This window comes from Ranitomeya variabilis, chromosome 4 (assembly GCF_051348905.1).
Source record: "Ranitomeya variabilis isolate aRanVar5 chromosome 4, aRanVar5.hap1, whole genome shotgun sequence".
In the NCBI taxonomy this organism is placed as follows: Eukaryota; Metazoa; Chordata; class Amphibia; order Anura; family Dendrobatidae; genus Ranitomeya; species Ranitomeya variabilis.
This window is the reverse complement of record NC_135235.1, coordinates 149,946,494-149,966,049: the sequence shown is the minus strand read 5'-3', so window position 1 is coordinate 149,966,049 and position 19,556 is coordinate 149,946,494.

Sequence of the window (19,556 nt, the reverse complement as noted above, 5' to 3'; positions counted from 1 at the left end):
CAACCGTAATTATTCAATGCTTGCCAAAAAAGACATAATAAGAAATGCTAGGTTGCTATGTACATATACAGAAAGCAAAATGTGGTAACAGGCCATAGTATAGGTGTAGTGTGAATGGTGATCAAATTGCACTAGTAAAACAGGTGTGAAAAAAAGTCTACATTTTTAAAACAATTCAATTTTTTTAAACAACATTAAAACCCCTTCTGAAAAATAACAAAGTAAGAAATATTTGGTAGGTACATATCCATAAAGTCAACACCTTCAACAGGCACTATATTAGTGTGACATATCTATACAATTTGACTAGTAAAACAGATGTGCAAAAAAATAGCTAAACATCTGGATTTTGGGGAATTTTCTTTTGTATTTTATAAAAAACAATTATTCTCCTAGTCACAAAAATGATTACACAAACAATGTAAAAACTCAGTACAGTCACATGTGACTAGTAAGCACATCGTCTGCCATTAATATCAGATTTTTTTTTCAGTAAAAACTATTGTGCTGCCTTGCTGCTGCTTTTTAGTGCATCAAGAATTAAGAAAAAAAAGTGTAAATGTAATTAAAATGCAGCAAGATAAATACCTGCTAAGCAATTTTACTACAGTGGGTACAGAAAGTATTCAGACCCCTTTAAATTTTTCACTCTTTATTTCTTTGCAGTCATTTGGTAAATTCAAAAAGTTCATATTTTTTCACATTAATGTACACTCTGCACCCCATCTTGACTGAAAATAAACAGAAATGTAGTAATATTTGGAAACTTAATAAAAAAGAAAAACTGAAATATTGCATAGTCATAATTATTCAGACCCTTTGCTCAGACACTCATATTTAAGTCACATACTATCCATTTCCTTGTGTTACTCCTTAAGATGGTTCTACTCCTTCATTGGAGTCCAGCTGTGTTTAATTAAACTGATAGGACTTGATTTGGAAAGGCACACACCTGTCTATATAAGGCTTCACAGCTCACAGTGCATGTAAATCACATGAAAATCATGAGGTCAAAGGAACTGGCCAAGGAGCTCAGAGACAGAATTGTGGCAAGGCACAGATCTGGCCAAGGTTACAACAGAATGTCTGCAGTACTCAAGGTTCCTAAGAGCACAGTGGCCTCACTGAGCAATCGTGGGAGAAGAGCATTGGCGAGAGAGGTAAAGAAAAACCCCAAGATCACTGTGACTGAGCTCCAGAGGTGCAGTAGGGAGATGGGAGAAAGTTCCACAAAGTCATCTATCACTGCCGCCCTCTACCAGTCGGACCTTTATGGCAGAGTGGCCAGACAAAACCCTCTCCTGAGTGCAAGACATATGAAAGTCTGCATAGAGTTTGCTAACAAACACATGAAGGACTCCCAGACTATGAGGAATAAGATTCTCTGGTCTGATGAGACGAAGATAGAACTTTTCGGTGATAATTCTAAACGGTATGTGTGGAGAAAACCAGGCACTGCTCATCACCTGCCCAATACAATTCCAACAGTGAAACATGGTGGTGGCATCATACTATGGGAATATTTTTCAGCTGCATCGACAGGACAACTGGCTGTCATTGAAGGAATGATTAATCCGGCCAAGTACAGAGATATCCTGGATGAAAACCTCTTCCAGAGTGCTCTGGACCTCAGATTTGGCTGAAGGTTCGCCTTCCAACAAGACAATGACCCTAAGCACACAACTAAAATAAAGGAGTGGCTTCAGAACAACTCTGTGACCATTCTTGACTGACCCAGCCAGAGCTCTGACCTAAACCCAATTGAGCATCTCTTAAGAGACCTGAAAATGGTTGCCCACCAATGTTCACCATCCAACCTGACGGAACTGGAGATGATCTGCAAGGAAAAATGGCAGAGGATCCTCAAATCCAGGTGTGAAAAACTTGTTGCATCATTCTCAAGAAGACTCATGTCTGTACTAGCTCAAAAGGGTGCTTATATTTAATACTGAGCAAAGGATCTGAATACTTATGACCATGTGATATTTCAGTTTTTCTATTTTAATAAATTTGCAAAAATTACTACATTACTGATTTTTCAGTCAAGATGGGGTGCAGAGTGTGCATTAATGAGAAAAAATGAACTTTTTTGAATTTACTAAATGGCTGCAAAGAAACAAAGAGTGAAAAATGGAAAAGGGTCTGAATACTATCCATACCCACTGCAAAAACTGATCAGTCACACTGAGTCTGGTACTGCTGCTCGCACCTGTCATGTCTCTTAGATTCTCACCTTGAGTTTTCGTATCTCTCCTCACACTGCTTTTCTCCTCATTGGTAGTATGTTGTGTAGGGTTGAGCGAAACGGATCGGACAAATTCAAAAATCGCCGACTTTCGGCAAAGTCGGGTTTCATGAAACCCGACCCGATCCTAGTGTGGGATCGGCCATGCGGTCGCATTTCGTATGACACGTTCAGTGCCATTTTTCAGCCAATGAAGGAGGACGCAGAGTGTGGGCAGCGTGATGACATAGGTCTCGGTCCCCACCATCTTAGAGAAGGGCATGACAGTGATTGGCTTGCTTTCTGCAGTGTCACAGGGGCTATAAAGGGGTGTGCACGCCGACCGCCATCTTACTTCTGCCGATCGTAGCATAGGGAGAGATTGCTGCAGCTTCATCAGAAGAAGGGATATAGTTAGGGAGGGAAGATTAACCCCCAAACTGCTTGTGCTGTAGCGATTTCCACTGTCCAACACCACCTTTTTTGCAGGGACAGTGGAGGCTATATCTTTGTGCATCAGCTCTGTAGCTTATTAGACTGCCTTATAAGGCTCCCTGATAGCTGCATTGCTGTTTGCACGCTGCTGTGCAAACCAACTGCTTTTTTAAAAGCAAAAATCCTGTTGCTCCTTTCTGCACAGTTATCTAGTTTAATTGTCCACACTTTTGTGTGCAGCAGTCCTTTTTATTGCTGCCATACTTGTCCTGAGATCATTGCAGGGAGATTGAAATTGTACTACAGTCCTTGAATTTTTTCATATATCTTCCAGCCACTTGCTGCCACTTACATTGCGTTGTTTTATACACTGGACCTGGGTTTGGGTTCAGTCTCCCCCAAAAAAAGGGAGATTCAAATTCTCACAAAGTGGATATATTTCAGTCCTGTTAGTTTGTCGTATATCAGCCAGCCACTTGCTGCCACTCATATTGCGTTGCTTTATACACTGGGCCTGAGTTTCGGTTCAGTCTCCCCCCCAAAAAATGAAGATTCAGATTCTCACAAAGTGGATATATTTCAGTCCTGTTAGTTTGTCATATATCAGCCTGCCACTTGCTGCCACTCACATTGCGTTGTTTTATACACTGGGCCTGAGTTTTGGTTCAGTCTCCCCCCCTAAAAAGGGAGATTCAAATTCTCACAAAGTGGATATATTTCAGTCCTGTTAGTTTGTCGTATATCAGCCAGCCACTTGCTGCTACTCACATTGCGTTGTTTTATACACTGGGCCTGAGTTTCGGTTCAGTCTCCCCCCAAAAAAAGGGAGATTCAAATTCTCACAAAGTGGATATATTTCAGTCCTGTTAGTTTGTCGTATATCAGCCCGCCACTTGCTGCCACTCACATTGCGTTGTTTTATACACTGGGCCTGAGTTTGGGTTCAGTCTCCCCCCCAAAAAAGGGAGATTCAAATTCTCAAAAGTGGATATATTTCAGTCCTGTTAGTTTGTCGTATATCAGCCAGCCACTTGCTGCCACTCACATTGCGTTATTTTATACACTGGGCCTTAGTTTGGGTTCATTCTCCCCCCCAAAAAAAGGGAGATTCAAATTCTCACAAAGTGGATATATTTCAGTCCTGTTAGTTTGTCGTATATCAGCCAGTCACTTGCTGCCACTCACATTGCGTTGTTTTATACACTGGGTCTGAGTTTGAGTTCAGTCTCCCCCAAAAAAAGGGAGATTCAAATTCTCACAAAGTGGATATATTTCAGTCCTGTTAGTTTGTCGTATATCAGCCAGCCACTTGCTGCCACTCACATTGCGTTGTTTTATACACTGGGCCTGAGTTTTGGTTCAGTCTCCCCCCCAAAAAAGGGAAATTCAAATTCTCAACAAATTTATATACACCTTCTACCTTGTTTTACAGTACCATATAACGGTTGTTATTTTGGTTAGATTTTCCAAAAAATGAGGAAGTCTGGTGGAAGAGGCCGTGGGCGTAGGTTGCCAGCTGGTACTGATGGTGGTGGTGGTGGTGGTGCATCTGGTAATAGTGGGAAAAGCACAATAGCACCTAAGGCTGGAAGTGTGGAGCCAGTGTCATCGTCTGGCTACACAAGGCCTCGAAGGCTCCCTTATCTGGGAGTAGGAAAACAGCTTTTAAAGCCGTAGCAGCAGGAAAAAGTTTTGGCTTTCCTTGCTGACTCAGCATCTAGCTCTTTCGCCTCCTCTTCAGAAAGTTCCAAATATAAAAGCAGCGAACCGTCAGTGGATGCTCCCGGTCAGGAACAAGACGTTTCCTTGTGTCCTTCACCCAAACCAAAAGTGAAGGATGCGTCAGGCGACACTACAGGTTACTCCATGGAGCTCTTTACACATACCGTGCCTGGGTTAGAAAGGGAAATTGTTAACTGCCCATTACAAGATGAATCGGACATGGAGTGCACTGTTGCACAGCCACAGCTAGAATATTATGCTGTTCCATTGACTCAGATCACTACATTGCCCTCGCAGTGTACTGAGCCAGAATCTGACCCTGATGAGACTATGATGCCTGTCATGGTTCCCAATGGCAGGGGAACGAGACTCAGGACACATAAATAACGGATGAGCTCTTGGGTGATGGAATCTCGAGCTGACCGTGAGCTAAACCTACCACACAACTAATAGTGGCCGGGGGGCGTGCCTACGTTTTATCCCTAGACGTCTCTCGCCAGCCGGAGAACTAACTTACCCTAGTAGAGTAAAAAACAGACCTGGCTTACCTCTAGGGAAATTCCCCCAAAAAGGAGACAGAAGCCCCCCACATATATTGACGGTGAGTTCAGAGGAAAAGACATACGCAGTATGAAGGTAGGTTCAGCAAAGCGAGGTCCGCTTACTAGATAGTAGAAAGATACAAAAGGGAACTGCACGGTCAGCTGAAAACCCTTTTAAAATACCATCCTGAAATTACTTTAAAACTCATGTGTCAACTCATGACACCGGAGTGGTAATTTCAGCCCACAAGAGCTTCCAGCTACAGAGAAAGACTTAACTGTAAACTGGAACAAAAATGCAAACAAACTTAGGACTAAGAGTCCAACTTAGCTGATCAGTAGTCTAGGAGCAGGAACATGCAACAGAAAGGCTCTGGTTACATTGATGGCCGGCAAGGCAATGACTGAAGAGCAGGAATAAATAGGAACTCCCCACTACTGATGAAAACAGGTGAACTGAGAAAGAAAACACACCCGAGTCACCAGTACCACTAGCCACCACCAGAAGGAGCCCAAAAGCAGATTCACAACAGTACCTCCCCCTCAAGGAGGGGGCACCGAACCCTCACAAGAACCACCAGGGTGATCCGGATGAGCCCTATGAAAGGCACGAACCAAATCAGAGGCGTGAACATCAGAAGCAGTTACCCAAGAATTATCTTCTTGACCATAACCCTTCCACTTAACCAGATATTGTAGTCTCCGTCTGGAAATACGGGAGTCCAAGATTTTCTCCACAACATACTCCAATTCACCCTCAACCAGCACAGGAGCAGGAGGCTCGGTAGAAGGAACAACCGGCACCTCATACCTCCGCAACAACGACCGATGGAAGACATTATGGATAGCGAAAGATGCCGAAAGGTCTAAACGAAAGGATACAGGGTTAAGAATCTCCAAAATCCTATAAGGACCGATGAACCGAGGCTTAAACTTAGGAGAAGAAACCCTCATAGGGACAAAACGGGAAGACAACCACACCAAGTCCCCAACACGAAGACGAGGACCAACACGACGACGTCGGTTGGCAAAATGCTGAGTCTTCTCCTGGGACAACTTCAAATTGTCCACCACCTGTCCCCAAATCCGATGCAACCTATCCACCATAGTATCCACTCCAGGACAATCCGAAGACTCCACCTGACCGGAAGAAAAACGAGGGTGAAACCCCGAATTACAAAAGAAAGGAGAAACCAAAGTGGCAGAACTAGCCCGATTATTGAGGGCAAACTCTGCCAACGGCAAAAAGGCAACCCAGTCATCCTGATCCGCAGACACAAAACACCTCAAATAAGTCTCCAAGGTCTGATTAGTTCGCTCCGTCTGGCCATTAGTCTGAGGATGGAACGCAGACGAAAAAGACAAATCAATGCCCATCCTAGCACAGAATGCCCGCCAAAATCTAGACACGAACTGGGTCCCCCTGTCAGAAACGATATTTTCCGGAATACCATGCAAGCGAACCACATTTTGAAAAAACAGAGGGACCAATTCGGATGAGGAAGGCAACTTAGGCAAAGGTACCAAATGAACCATCTTTGAAAAACGGTCACACACCACCCAGATGACAGACATTTTCTGAGAAGCAGGGAGATCAGAAATAAAATCCATAGAGATGTGAGTCCAAGGCCTCTTCGGAATAGGCAAAGATAACAACAATCCGCTAGCCCGAGAACAACAAGGCTTGGCCCGAGCACAAACATCACAAGACTGCACAAAAACTCGTACGTCTCGAGACAGGGAAGGCCACCAGAAGGACCTAGCCACCAAATCCCTAGTACCAAAGATTCCAGGATGACCTGCCAATGCAGAAGAATGAACCTCCGAGATGACTCTACTGGTCCAATCATCAGGAACAAACAGTCTACCAGGCGGGCAACGATCAGGTCTATCCGCCTGAAACTCCTGCAAAGCCCGTCGCAGGTCTGGGGAAACAGCAGATAATATCACCCCATCCTTAAGGATACCTGTAGGTTCAGAATCACCAGGGGAATCAGGCTCAAAACTCCTAGAAAGGGCATCCGCCTTCACATTTTTAGAACCTGGTAAGTATGAGACCACAAAATTAAACCGAGAGAAAAACAACGACCAGCGCGCCTGTCTAGGATTCAGGCGCCTGGCAGACTCAAGATAAATCAAATTCTTGTGATCGGTCAATACCACCACCTGATGTCTAGCACCCTCAAGCCAATGACGCCACTCCTCAAAAGCCCACTTCATAGCCAAAAGCTCCCGATTACCAATATCATAATTTCGCTCGGCGGGCGAAAATTTTCGAGAAAAGAACGCACAAGGTCTCATCACGGAGCAGTCGGAACTTTTCTGCGACAAGACCGCCCCAGCTCCGATCTCGGAAGCATCGACCTCAACCTGAAAAGGAAGAGTAACATCAGGCTGACGCAACACAGGGGCGGAAGAAAAGCGGCGCTTAAGCTCCCGAAAGGCCTCCACAGCAGCAGGGGACCAATCAGCAACATCAGCACCCTTTTTGGTCAAATCAGTCAAAGGTTTAGCAACATCAGAAAAACCAGTTATAAATCGCCGATAAAAATTAGCAAAGCCCAAAAATTTCTGAAGGCTCTTAAGAGAAGAAGGCTGCGTCCAATCACAAATAGCCCGAACCTTGACAGGATCCATCTCAATGGAAGAGGGGGAAAAAATGTACCCCAAAAAAGAAATCTTTTGAACCCCAAAAATACACTTAGAACCCTTCACACACAAGGAATTAGCCCGCAAAACCTGAAAAACCCTCCTGACCTGTTGGACATGAGAATCCCAGTCATCCGAAAAAATCAAAATATCATCCAGATACACGATCATAAATTTATCCAAATATTCACGGAAAATGTCATGCATAAAGGACTGAAAGACTGAAGGGGCATTTGAAAGACCAAAAGGCATTACTAAATACTCAAAATGGCCCTCGGGTGTATTAAATGCGGTTTTCCACTCATCCCCCTGCTTAATTCGCACCAAATTATACGCCCCACGGAGATCAATCTTAGAGAACCACTTAGCCCCTTTTATTCGAGCAAACAAATCAGTCAGCAGTGGCAGAGGATACTGATATTTGACTGTAATTTTATTCAAGAGTCGATAATCAATACACGGCCTCAAAGAGCCATCTTTTTTAGATACAAAGGAAAAACCGACTCCTAAGGGAGATGAAGAAGGACGAATATGTCCCTTTTCCAGGGACTCCTTAATATATTCTCGCATAGCAGCATGTTCAGGTACAGATAGATTAAATAAACGACCCTTTGGAAATTTACTGCCCGGAATCAGATCTATGGTACAATCGCAATCTCTGTGAGGAGGTAGTCAACCAAGCTTAGGCTCCTCAAAAACATCACGATAATCAGATAAAAGTTCCGGAATCTCAGAGGGAATACATGACGAAATGGAAACCAAAGGTACGTCCCCATGAGCCCCCTGACATCCCCAGCTTAACACAGACATTGCTTTCCAGTCAAGGACTGGGTTATGAGATTGTAACCATGGTAATCCGAGCACCAAAACGTCATGTAGATTGTACAACACAAGGAAGCGAATCATCTCCTGATGGTCTGGATTCATACGCATGGTCACTTGTGTCCAGTATTGTGGTTTATTACTAGCCAATGGTGTAGAGTCAATACCCTTCAGAGGTATAGGAACTTCCAGAGGCTCTAGATCAAACCCACAGCGCCTGGCAAAGGACCAATCCATTAGACTCAAAGCGGCGCCAGAGTCGACATAGGCATCCGCGGTAATTGACGATAATGAACAAATCAAGGTCACAGACAGAATAAACTTAGACTGTAAAGTGCCAATTGAAATAGACTTATCAACCTTTTTTGTACATTTAGAGCATGCTGATATAACATGAGTTGAATCACCACAATAGAAGCACAACCCATTTTTTCGCCTAAAATTCTGCCGTTCGCTTCTGGACAGAATTCTATCACATTGCATACTTTCTGGAGCCTTCTCAGAAGACACCGCCAAATGGTGCACAGGTTTGCGCTCCCGCAAATGCCGATCAATCTGAATAGCCATTGTCATGGACTCATTCAGACCTGTAGGTGCAGGGAACCCCACCATAACATCTTTAACGGCATCAGAGAGACCCTCTCTGAAATTCGCCGCCAGGGCGCACTCCTTCCACTGAGTAAGCACAGACCATTTACGAAATTTTTGGCAGTATATTTCAGCTTCATCTTGCCCTTGAGATAGGGCCATCAAGGCTTTTTCAGCCTGAATCTCTAAGTTAGGTTCCTCATAAAGCAACCCCAAAGCCAGAAAAAACGCATCCACATTGAGCAACGCAGGATCCCCGGGTGCCAATGCAAATGCCCAGTCTTGAGGGTCACCCCGCAGCAAGGAAATTACTATCCTAACCTGCTGTGCGGGATCTCCAACGGAGCGAGATCTCAGGGAAAGAAATAATTTACAATTATTTTTGAAATTCAGGAAACGAGATCTATCCCCGGAGAAAAATTCTGGTATAGGAATTCTAGGTTCAGATATAGGAGCATGAATAACAAAATCCTGTAAATTTTGAACCTTCGTAGCAAGATTATTCAAACCTGTAGCCAAACTCTGAGGATCCATTTTAATCAGGTGAGATCAGAGCCATTCAAGGATTAGAAGGAGAGAGAGAGACAAAGGCTGCAATTAGAGCAGAAATGCAACTAAGTCAACTATAGAGCAAGCTCAGAGGAAAAAAAAAAAAAAAATCTGCAGACTTCTTTTTCTCTCCTTTCTTCTGCCAACGGTTTTAACACTTGGCCGGCCATACTGTCATGGTTCCCAATGGCAAGGAAACGTCAGAGAACATAAATAACAGAACAGCTCTTGGGTGATGGAATCTCGAGCTGACCGTGAGCTAAACCTACCACACAACTAACAGTGGCCGGGTGGCGTACCTACGTTTTATCCCTAGACGCCTAGCGCCAGCCGGAGGACTAACTAACCCTAATAGAGGAAAAGACAGACCTGGCTTACCTCTAGGGAAATTCCCCCAAAAAGGAGACAGAAGCCCCCCACATATATTGACGGTGAGTTCAGAGGAAAAGACATACGCAGTATGAAGGTAGGTTCAGCAAAGCGAGGTCCGCTTACTAGATAGCAAGAAGATACAATAGGGAACTTCATGGTCAGCTGAAAACCCTATTAAAATACCATCCCGAAATTACTTTAAGACTCATGTGTCAACTCATGACACCGGAGTGGCAATTTCGGCCCACAAGAGCTTCCAGCTACAGAAAAATAACATAACTGTGAACTGGAACAAAAATGCAAAACAAACTTAGGACTAAGAGTCCAACTTAGCTGATAGTAGTCTAGAAGCAGGAACATGCAACAGAAAGGCTCTGGTTACATTGATGGCCGGCACTAGAATAACTGAGCAGCAAGGCTAAATAGGATACACCCATACCCTGATGGAAACAGGTGAACAGAGAAGTGAAGCACACAAGTACAGTACCACCAGTGACCACCGGGGGAGCCCAAAAACCAAATTCACAACAGACAACGCCCTCATAAGCATGAGCATCCCACTAATGCGTCTGCTGATGCAAAGTTTGATGCACATTAAGGAGCAGGCGTCTGCAGCCGAGGAGGAGGGAAGCCTTGATGACAGTCAGCCATTGTCTGCTCAGGGATGTCTCCTGGACGAGGTGGCGGATGAAGAGGAGGAGGAGGAGGATGATGGGGATGAATAATTATGGGAGGAGGATTCTTCTCAGGGGGCAATAGAAACTGGTGGCGTTGCAAGGTCAGGTACAGGGTTTTTGCGGGACACAAGTGATGTTGATTTGCAAGAAAGTGCTCCTCAACCCAGCACAATCAGTGAATTGACACCTGGAACATTGGCCCACATGGCTGAGTATGCCTTGCGTATCCTAAAAAGGGACCCCCGCATTATCAAAATGATGACCGATGACGATTACAGGTTGGCCTGCATCCTGGATCCACGATATAAAGGAAAATTACAAAATATCATGCCACATGAGAACCTTGAGCAAATATTGGCTACCAAACAAGCAACTCTTGTAGACCGTTTGGTTCAGGCATTCCCAGCACACAGCGGCGGTGATGGTTCTCACACGAGCCGTAGGGGGCAACATGGCAGAGGTGTTAGAGGTGCACAAATCCAAAGTGGCGTTGGACAGAGGGGTTTTATGACCAGGTTGTGGAGTGATTTCTCAATGACCGCTGACAAAACAGGTACTGCTGCATCGATTCAAAGTGACAGGAGACAGTATTTGTCCAGTATGGTTACAAACTACTTTTCCTCCCTTATCGATGTTCTCCCTCACAGGTCATTCCCCTTTGATTACTGGGTATCTAAAATAGACACGTGGCCTGAATTGGCAGAATATGCATTACAGGAGCTCGCTTGCCCTGCTGCTAGTGTGCTATCAGAAAGAGTCTTCAGTGCTGCTGGTTCAATACTGACCGAAAAAAGGACACGTCTGGCTACCCGAAATGTTGATGATCTAACCTTCATTAAAATGAACCAATCATGGATTTCAAATTATTTTGCCCCACCTTCTCCTGCTGACACGTAGCTTGCCTGAAAAATGTCTTGCTTTTGGCCTCCTCTTACTGACTTCTCCAATTCCTCCATTTTCAGCTGCTGAATGTCCACCATAGGCCATTTTTATACCTCCCTAAATGGACTGACTCCCCCCACAGGGCCGTGGTCACCACCTGGCGCAAGCACCCATGTGAGTGCCGTTTGCCTGGACAGGTGGGTGTGCCCACTCTTGGGCGACGGCACTGGCACAGGGTCCCTCATAGTACAATGAAGTGTTTCTGACGGTGGTGGTGCACAACCAACGTCAGACACACCTTCGCAATATGAGGGGCCCTGTGCCAGTACCGCCGGCCACGAGAGAGTGTTCCCCCCTAGCTCGAACAGTGCTCTACCACTTGCAATACTTACCTCTCCCTGCTCCACCACTGTGTAGTCTGTGCTGTTAAATCCTTCAATGGCACTGCCAATACAAATTTGTTGAAATGATAGATGATAGTTAAAATATACAGGGGCCCTGGCCTCCATTTAGACCAGTTAATACTTTGCGCCTACTACCACTGTCTGCTACTCAGCAGAGGAGCCCACCCCTGTGCCTAGCTATGCCACCTGTTTATTTATGATCAATTTTTTCGCAGACATTTAGCCCACTTTAATATTTGGGCCTACTAACTGTGTCTGCCGCTCATTACAGTTGTCCTCCACTGAACAAAGCAATGCCGCCTGTTTAGTCCTGTTACCACTTTTGAACTTTATTTAGGCTACTTTATTATTTGGGCCTACTAACTGTCTGCTGCTCATTACAGTTGTCCTCCAATGAACAAAGCAATGCCGCCTGTTTAGTCCTGTTACCAATTTTGAACTGCATTTAGCCCACTTCATTATTTGGGCCTACTAACTGTGTCTGCCACTCCTTACAGTTGTCCTCCGCTGAACAAAGCAATGCCGCCTGTTTAGTCCTGTTACCAATTTTGAACTGCATTTAGCCCACTTCATTATTTGGGCCTACTAACTGTGTCTGCCACTCCTTACAGTTGTCCTCCGCTGAACAAAGCAATGCCGCCTGTTTAGTCCTGTTACCAATTTTGAACTGCATTTAGCCCATTTCATTATTTGGGCCTACTAACTGTGTCTGCCACTCCTTACAGTTGTCCTCCGCTGAACAAAGCAATGCCGCCTGTGTAGTCCTGTTACCACATTTGAACTGCATTTAGCCCACTTTATTATTTGGGCCTATATCTGTGTTTCCTCCTCATCCTGCCCATTGCCCAGCCACTGCTAGATGAGTCTGCTGGTACATTGACCCAGACCACTACATTCCCCTTGCACTCTACACAGCCAGAATCTGACCCTGCTGAAAGTCAGGTTCCCCTTCCCGCATACTATACCACCTTACACAGGGACAAAGAGGAAGGTGCAGATGAAAGTGCAGGTTCCTTCTTCAGGTGGGGGGCATACTCTTTGGTGACGTCACTGGCACAGGGCCCCTCATAGTGCACAAAGGTGTCTCTGCCGGTGGGAGGCACCACCTGCCGTCAAACACACCACCGTACTATGAGGGGCCCTGTGCCAGTGCCAATGCCAACGAGTGGGCCCCTCTGCTTGCTCAGGATCACAGCACTTGCAAAGTTGAAATACTTACCTCTCCCTGCTCCACCGCCATGACGTATTCCGCGTTTCCTGGGCCCATGAAAATCTTGAGCCAGCCCTACCCTCCCACAACTTTAGCAAAATGACCACCAGTTTTCAATGCCTAACTATTATTATAAAGTAAATTAAGATTGACAAGCTTCAGTAATAAGAATTGATGCTTTTGGCATTAAAATGGGCACTGTAGGTGCTTTCCTGTCCTCCACTCACTGCCAACTTTGATTCCCCATTGACTTGCATTGGGTTTCGTGCTTCAGTCGGCCCCCGACTTTTCGCAATAATCGGCCGATTTAACCCGACCCGACTTTTGACAAAGCTGGTTTTGCGAAACCCGACTCGATCCCAAAAAAGTAAAAGTCGCTCAACTCTAGTGTTGTGGTCTCCCCTATGGTTCCTCTGGATGTGCAAAAAACACCCTCTATGGCCTTTTAGGGAGCTAGGTGTGTGATGGTATTTTTAGTTGTGTGGCTAAGGCCTTTCTAGTCTGTACAGGAACCAGTTGGATGTAGGTGTGGTGTTTCCCTGGTGTGCATGTGAACATATTCACAACAGGACTATTGTTCTCATCTTCTTCACATGTGCAGTTGTGCAACACATTACTGTCTAGAGTATTTGTCCAGTGTTTTGGGGCTTTTTCTTGCCATTTCTATTACTGAGTAGTGAGCTCTGACAAACTCACTATCCTAAAATAACTTTAAATTGGCTGCTGCGTTCCCTGCTTAGGATTTTACAGTCTTTGATAGTCCCTCCTGATTTTCTGTGCTAAGTCATGTCATATGATATCTGTAAGGCATTACAGTAAAGCCTGCTCCGTCATGCCTGAGGTCATGTCAGCCTTCTTTGGCTAATGCAATGTTATGTAACGCATAATGAGGCAGTGGACAATTTTGGAGGGCAAATCCTAAATTGCTGGAATTTGCCATAACATGTGAATTTTATAAAATTTGGCACTATTTCTATTTTCATTGAATTGATTCAATCATCTCTACTTCGTATGGAAAGACAGGGAAGAATCATTCATGTGACCTGAAATGGTCCCAGTGGTAGTTTGAAATAACTTTAATATACATTGCCTCCAGGCTCGGACTGGCCCACCGGAGAACCGGAGGATTCTCCGATGGGCCCAGGCCCTGACACCTGCTGGCATACAGTGCCAGCAGTGCCTAGGGCCCCCGCTGCTCCACGGGCCCCCAGCAAGTGGGGGGTCACTAATAGCGGCACACCATGCAGCTGCTATGGGGCACCCAGTACCAGTGGAGAAGCAGCGGGTGACAGGAAACCTAAGCCTGTCCCCGCTGCTAAAGTGAAATGAATATTCACGCTTCCCCACGCCCCCATGGGCGTGGAGAGCAGTGAATTCATTTCACTATAATAGCGGGCAGCGTTTGCCGCAAATTGCAGCTAATCACTGCCCGCTATCAGAGCCCGCAGACCAGGGCCCCCCCGCCGCTCCCTCAGGGGCCCCCAGCTCATACGGCCACTATGGGGCCGCCAATGCTGCCCCCAGTGCTCGTTAATGGGGATAGAGCGTCAGATGACGCTCCCTCTCCCATGATTCCCCTCGCCGCTGACACACAGCAGGTGCGCGATGACGTCACTTCATCGTGCACCTGCTGTGTGTGAGGCCGACAGCAGCGCAGCTCCTGACATCGGAGCAGAGCTGCTGCTGGAGTCAGCGTGGGAACAAGGAGAAGAGGTGAGTATTGTGCTTTTTTTTGTGTTTTTTTTATTATTGAGTCCTGGCTGGTTGTATGGGGGGGTGAGCTGCATGATGCCCTATGGGGCAAGGAGGGGATGTGAGATGCATGATTCCCTATGGGGCAAGGAGGGGGTGTGAGCTGCATGATGCCCCATGGGGCAAGGTGGGGTGAGCTGTATGATGCCCAAAGGGGCAAGGAGGGGGTGTGAGCTGCATGATGCCCTATGGGGCAAGGAGGGGGTGTGAGCTGCATGATGCCCTATGGGGCAAGGGGGGGTGAGCTGCATGATGCCCTATGGGGCAAGGGAGGTGAGCTGCATGATGCCCTATGGGGCAAGGAGGGGGTGTGAGCTGCATGATGCCCCATGGGGCAAGGGGGGGTGAGCTGCATTATGCCCTATGGGGCAAGGGAGGTGAGCTGCATGATGCCCTATGGGGCAAGGAGGGGGTGTGAGTTGCATGATGCCCTATGGGGCAAGGGGGGTGAGCTGCATGATACCCTATGGGGTAAGGAGGGGGTGTGAGCTGCATGATGCCCCATGGGGAAAGGAGGGGGTGTGAGCTGTATGATGCCCCATGGGGCAAGGGGGTGAGCTGCATGATGCCCTATGGGGCAAGGAGGGGGTGTGAGCTGCATGATGCCCCATGGGGCAAGGGGGGTGAGCTGCATGATGCCCTATGGGGCAAGGAGGGGGTGTGAGCTGCATGATGCCCTATGGGGCAAGGGGGTGAGCTGCATGATGCCCTATGGGGCAAGGAGGGGGTGTGAGCTGCATGATGCCCTATGCGGCAAGGGGGGTGAGCTGCATGATGCCCTATGGGGCAAGGGGGGTGAGCTGCATGATGCCCTATGGGGCAAGGGGGGGTGAGCTGCATGATGCCCTATGGGGAGGGTGAGCTGCCTGATACCCCATGGGGGGAATGAGCTGCATGATGCCCTATGGGGGGAGTGAGCTGCATGATTCCCTATGGGGGGAGTGAGCTGCATGATGCCCTATGGGGGGAGTGAGCTGCATGATGCCCTATGGGGAGGGTGAGCTGGCTGATACCCTATGGGGATGGTGAGCTGCATGATACCCTATGGGGTAATGAGCTGCATGATGCCCTATGGGGGGGAGTGAGCTGCATGATGCCCTATGGGGGGAGTGAGCTGCATGATACCCTATGGGGGGAGTGAGCTGCATGATGCCCTATGGGAGGAGTGAGCTGCATGATACCCTATGGGGGGAGTGAGCTGCATGATACCCTATGGGGGAGTGAGCTGCATGATGCCCTATGGGGAAGGTGAGCTGCCTGATACCCTATGGAGAGGGTGAGCTGCATGATGCCCTATGGGGGGAATGAGCTGTATGATGCTCTATGGGGGGAGTGAACTGCATGATGCCCTAAGAGGAGAGTGAGCTGCATGATGCCCTATGGGGAGGGTGAGCTGCCTGATACCCATGGGGAGGGTGACCTGCATGATGCCCTATGGGGGGAGTGAGTTGCGTGATGCCCTATGGGGGAGTGAGCTGCATGATGCCCTATGGGGAGGGTGAGCTGCCTGATACCCTATGGGGAGGGTGAGCTGCATGATACCCTATGGGGGGAATTAGCTGCATGATGCCCTACGGAGGAAGTGAGCTGCATGATGCCCTATGGGGGAGTGAGCTGCATGATGCCCTATGGGGAGGGTGAGCTGCCTGATAACCTATGGGGAGGGTGAGCTGCATGATGCCCTATGGGAGAGTGAGCTGCATGATGCCCTATGGGGGGAGTAAGCTGCATGATGCCCTATGGGGGGAGTTAGCTGCATGATGCCCTATGGGGGAGCTGTATGATGCCCTATGAGGGTGAGCTGCATGATACCCTATGAGAGGGGGCAGCATGATACCCTATGAGGGGGCTACATTATATTCCATGAAGGGGCTGCATTATACCTTATGAGGGGGGTTGCACTATACTCTAAGGGGGCTACATTATACCCTATGGGGGCTGCATTATACTCTGAGGCTGGTTGCATTATATTCTATGGGGGGGCTACATTATATTCTATAGGGGGCTGCAATATATTCTGTGAGGGGGGATACATTGTACCCTATGAGGGGGCTACTTTATTTTCTTTGAGGGGGCTACCCCAACCCCTGCTACATAATTAAGAAGTGTACTACCTTATTTTATACCCTGATATTAGCGTGTTTTACCACACAATTGGTGGTCTTGTACTTATTTCTATGTAGCTACATGGTGGGCCCCAAGAATGATTTTCTCTGGTGGGCCCAAGGTGCTCCAGTCCGACGCTGATTGCCTCTATGAATTTTCTGAGATGATAGTGGACCAAACAATACTATTGTATTTATCAGTATTTATCACTTCCAAAAAAATGTTGAGTTCTGAAAATCAGTTGGCTCTACAGTATAACAGTTTTCTCAGCAGCTCAAATCATCTTTAGTAAAATATTCTCTATACTAAAGAATTAAGCTTATGATATGGATTAAATCATTCATTATTCATCAGGATATTATTCTATTTCTAAATGACAGCATTTGGACAGTGAGTTTTCAGAATAGTTGTATGGCGTTACACATCAGGAAGCTTTTAGTATAGTATGGATTTGAACTTAGCTAAAACAAGTTTCCTTTGAAAGATATTGTGAAAGTCTTTGATAGTGGTAGCATTTCAAGACATTAATTATTATAGAGAAGCAGGCTAATGTTTATGTGGGCTAGATTTGTCTTTGTTTTGCTTTTGGTATTGTGACGCCATTCATCATTTTGTTTAATACTAAGGCACTTATTTCTAACAATCCTGAAAGGCAACACAGAGATCATGTGTCTTTTAATGTGATTTTCAGGAGATAACATCAAAGTTACATAAAACATAGAATCTATTCCACCTCAAATGCTAACAGGTGTCAAGGTTCAGTAGAAGACATAAAAGTGCTAATGGCCTCTTCACTAGCAACAACTTCCTAGCAAAAAAAATAGTGGCCTGAAGATGATACCCTATGTAAAGAACAAGTGTCCATGGATTGTATATGTCTATGTCAAGTGCGCTTCATTGTTCTGTGCTTTACATTCATAAAAGGTAAAATGAGCTTGTCTCAATGGTTTCTTGAAAAAATAATCAGACGAGTGTTCAGACCAACCTGGTTTTAGAAATGTTCCTCAAAGGATGCAATGAGAATTAGGGCAAATGCATGTGCATGGAGACCATTATTATTGAGAATACCTCCACATATACAGTTATTGGTGGTGAATATCATTGTTGAGTATTGGATTTCTTTGTTTATTTCATCAACTCTCCTGTAACGATTTCATCCCTCAGTGCTGAGCTGTCTGCGCAGTGATTGACAGCCCAGTTGTCCAGCCTGGTGCAGGGGTGTGTTGAGCTGTTTGTGTTTTTATTGACAGCTCAGTCGTCCAATCTGAGACTGCAAGGTGCTGAGCTCTCATCAGATGCTCCCACTTCCCTTGATTGTTCAGCTATTTAACTGGCAGTCCCAGATATCTGTCAGCCGTAGCTTTTGCTAAGTGTAATTGGTTTACTCTGTGCCTTGTATTTTGCTTGTTGATGTATTGCTGCCTGATCTTGGATGTCATTCTGACCATCTGTCCGTTTAACCCCTTTGTTCTTCCTGGTATTTTGTTCTCAGGCAGTTACCTATGACTTTGTCTCTTCCCTCTGTGTATGACGTATCCTACTGGCAACTGACCCCGGACATCTATACTATCCTGACTCATGGCTTTTTTTCTAGCTTTTCCATAGAAAGAAAATCATATTACAATTCAGGCAAAATTAGTATTGGAAGATGAGATAGTAATAAATACAAGTAGATATACATTCCTTCAGTACCATGTCTTTCAAAAACATATGGTTTTGATTATAACATTATTGGGTTTGGAGTGCTCATAATAAGCTTTATACACTGATTAGTTCTGATATACTCAAATGGCATAGCAAAAAGTGAGTGTCATGTGGTTCACTGTATTTTCTGTTAGGGCTCATTCAGACGCTTATGCCTCTTTATAAATTAGGAACGTCTGACTCCAACTCGCCCTTCATGAAGACCAATGTAAATCGGGGCCATAATTTCTTATGTAAAATGGGTGAATGATTTGAATCCCCATCACCATACATACTATTACCACTGCTATTTAACCTTGCAGGAGGATTATTAGCATGAAGTCTAGTAAAATATGAAAAATGGAAATTAATCAAGCTTGTCAAGGAAGAAATAACCATTACTTTGTGTGAATTATATTGGAGATATAATTTCATGCCAATAATTTGTATTTTATCTGGCATGGGATTATAAAACCCCTTTTAGCATGCAGTTATATGAGAACACCTAACTCAACTTCAAATGCTGTGAGTGACAGATCTCACACCTTGACCGGCTCAGAACAGGACAAAGACCTGCTTGCATGATATAGAGATACTCCAAAATCCTACCTTGCATCGTGTATATTTCCGAGATCCCCAGAACATGGCAAATGCTGCCTTTGTCTTCACCTATTCTAGCATCCAGGGGTATTTATATACATAGAACAACTAGTGGAAACTATATAGCAAAGCTTGGTTTAGTCTTAAGACATAGCAGGGGCACAACCAGATCCGATGGAACCAAACCCGCCTCCCTAGGACTGTTTGTTAAAAAATTATCACCCATCATAGGTTTTGGAGTTTTTAGCTGCAGAAGCAAGGGAAGGGGATATTGGTTCAGCCCAGAGAAAGAGTGACCCAAAGGGGATAAAGGCTAGTGTAATGCCATGTGGGCTTTCT